General features: G+C 33.9%; 1 pseudogene across 1 annotated transcript; it reads left to right on the forward strand.

Moving 5' to 3' along the window:
- Window positions 1-1,204: 1,204 nt before the first annotated feature.
- LOC311176026 (large ribosomal subunit protein uL6-like) lies at window positions 1,205-2,072 on the forward strand (annotated as a pseudogene). The gene has a single exon. The product of its transcript is annotated as a large ribosomal subunit protein uL6-like (transcript).
- Window positions 2,073-3,347: the final 1,275 nt, after the last annotated feature.

Below are 3,347 nucleotides of genomic sequence, written 5' to 3' on the forward strand. Positions count from 1 at the left end.
AAGGGGAAGTGGATATGGTATACTGTAGTTTCCAAGTGGCATGTATCACAATATAATTTATCTAGTGGGGTTATTATTGTGATCAATACTTCAGAACATGTATTTTATGTCACAATTATATCAGAGCTATGATATTACTTATAGTTGTATGCCTTAATCTATCATATTAAATTCTATTTGAGGGTAGGCGTTATATTTAATTCATGTATGCATATTTGACTACCACACACATCTTAGAAAAATAAAGATGAAAGTGATATCTTGACAATTACGAATTTTACACATGAACATTTCCTTTTTACTTTGACTTTTGACTTGTAGAACTACCCTTTTATATCAATCATTAAAACCTGTATAACAAGGCTATAATTTTGTGAGGTTTAGCACCTTTGATACCCTTACCTTACCTCAGTGAACTCTTCAGAGCAGCATTCTGCTAAGTTTAAAAAAAAAAAAAAAGATGCAAAGAATTGACAAAGAATGTCTGAAGATTTAGATGACATTTTAAACAAAGTATCAAATTGCTTAACTAGATTCTTCAGCTTTTTATCAGCTTTATCTTTAGAAAGCCAAAGCCTCAACTTTCTTCTTAGTTTCACAGAAAATCTAACTGATGTATGTCCTTCAAAGAAGTTCCTATGGACTTTCTCTGATCATTAAAGAAAAATACATTTTTATGACAGAGAAGGTGAGAAATTAATTAAAAGTAAAAGCTGATACTTTTGCTGTATGCCTGGTGACTAAGAACTACAATTAAAAATATTTCTAACTCGGAATTAAGCAAAGTAGAAGGTATTATCAAAGTCAAAACCTTTCTGCAATGAACTGCAGATAATGAAAGGAATTTGTGAAAAAAAAAGAAGTGGTAAGATAGGTCAAATCATAATATAGCATAGGACTAATTGAGCCTTTTCAAGAATTCTGAGAGCCCTATACATTGCATCAAGGCCTGCCGAGATTTCAATATTTCATCAGAAATTAATTAAAATGGTTAGAAGCCTTCTAAACTCCCCTTTTTGATCTGTGAAATTCATTAATATCAAAACTCTAAGGAGCTAAGTCTCTTCATTATGTGACAGAAAGAAAGTGCTCACTAAGAATTACTGAATCTAGGTTGTTTCCAAAGCTTAGCTATTGTAAACAGTGCTGCTATAAACATAGGGGTGCAGGTGCTCTTTGGAATTGATGTGTCTGTGTCCTTTGGGTAAATACCTAGGAGTGGAATTGCTGGATCATATGGAAGCTCTATGTTTAGTAGGTCAAGAAATAGCCACACAGCTCTCCACAGTGGTTGGACCAGTTTGCACACCCACCAACAGTGCAGGAGAGTTCCTGTTTCTCCACAACCTCGCCAACATTTGTTGTTGCTAGTTTTTTTTTTTTTAATATGTGCCATTCTCACTGGTGTAAGATGGTATCTCATTCTAGTTTTGATTTGCATTTCCCTGATTACAAGTGATGTTGAGCTTTTTTTTTTGCTGCATCTACTGCAAGAATGAAGACCATTCTCAGTAATCAGACAGTAGACATTCTAGAAAATGTTGACATATCCCTGAAGGGTCACACTGTTATTGTGAAGGGCCCCAGAGGCACCCTACAGAGGGACTTCAATCACATCAATGTCGAACTCAGTTTGCTTGGGAAGAAAAAGAAGAGGCTCTGGATTGACAAATGGTGGGGAAATAGAAAGGAACTGGCTGTTATTTGCACTATCTGTAGTCATGTACAGAACATGATCAAGGGTGTTACACGGTGCTTCTGTTATAAGATGAGGTCTGTTTATGCTCACTTCTCTATCAACGTTGTGATTCAGGAGAATGGGTCTCTTGTTGAAATCCGAAATTTCTTGGGCGAAAAATACATTCGCAGGGTTCGGATGAGACAGGTGTTGCTTGTTCAGTATCTCTAGCCCAGAAAGATGAGTTGATTCTTGAAGGAAACAACATTGAACTTTTATCAAATTCAGCTGCTTTGATTCAGCAAGCCACGACAGTTAAAAACAAGGATATCAGGAAACTTTTGGATGGTATCTATGTTTCTGAAAAAGGAACAGTTGGCAAGCTGATGAATAAGATTTAAGCTGTCCAGCTACAGAGCAGCAAGATAATGGGTGATTTCTTAGATCTATTTGTGATACATCTTTAAGATGCAATAATAAAAGTCCTCATTGATTTGGGACTTTTTTTTTCCCTTAAGCTGATTATCCTTTCAAACTTTTAAGCAAATAAACAGTTCAAGTCAGTTCTAATGTGCTAAGAAAAGTAACAAGAAAGTTTTACCTAAGGACTTTACAGAGAAAAGGCTTGAATCTGATTTCCAAAGGAATATCAAGGGTGTTACAGGCAAAAGGAATATAGTGTCAGATGACTTGAAATTGTTAATTGGATATAGAAATTAAGAAATTTTGTAGTGATCTAAAATTGAATGTTGTGAGGCAAGTATGCATCATTCACTTGTCTATACCAGTAATTTTTTGTGAAAAGGCAACTGATAAATAGAACAAAGAGTTTTGGTAAGAGTTGGAATACTGAGTTTATGATAAACATGGTTTCGGTGCTCCAGGATCCTCTCAGTCTTAAATCTTTGATTTGCTTTAGGCATTTATTTCAGCATCCTAGTCCTCATAATTTTAAATTAAGAAAAAATAGATAACAATCACTTGGAACATGTATGTTTTAGTGAGACCTTAAGCCAAATAAATAGGGTTTTTCTATATTAAAGAGTTAATCTTTGGTTTGAAAATGGTTAAATTTTTGATATGTAAATTAAACACTGTAGTGTTTAAAATTAAAAAAAAAAACAAGTGATGTTGAACATTTTTTCATATTACTCAGCATTCAAAAAAGATAAACACATGCAATTTGCAGCAACATGGATGGAGCTGGAAGGGATCATACTCAGTGAAATAAGTCAGAAAGAAAAAGAAAAATACTGCATGGTCTCACTCATAGCAGGAATCTAGAAAACCTAAATAAGGGACCAGGAAAAAGAATAACTATAAAAAAGAAAATATCAAAATCAACAAACAACTATGAACCAGAGACACTCTTATGGGGGTTGGGGGCAGGGAAAGGAGGGCTTGAGGTCAAAATAACAGGGTTGTAATTGTATGGGGGATATAAAAAATAAAATTTAAATAAAATGTGAAAAATAAATATATATACAAAAAAAATTACTGAATCTATTAATAAAATTCAAATGTGAAAAAAGTCTAAGAGAACACTCTCACTTATAAAAGAATGTGACCTTATTTTCTAGTCATTGAAATATGCCCAATGAAACCATATACCAAAGACTTAAACACTGTTACTTGTAAATTTCTCCTTCTCCGGGAATTCTGCCAAACA

The sequence above is a fragment of the Talpa europaea genome (assembly GCF_964194135.1).
Source record: "Talpa europaea genome assembly, chromosome: 1".
Lineage (NCBI taxonomy): Eukaryota > Metazoa > Chordata > Mammalia > Eulipotyphla > Talpidae > Talpa > Talpa europaea.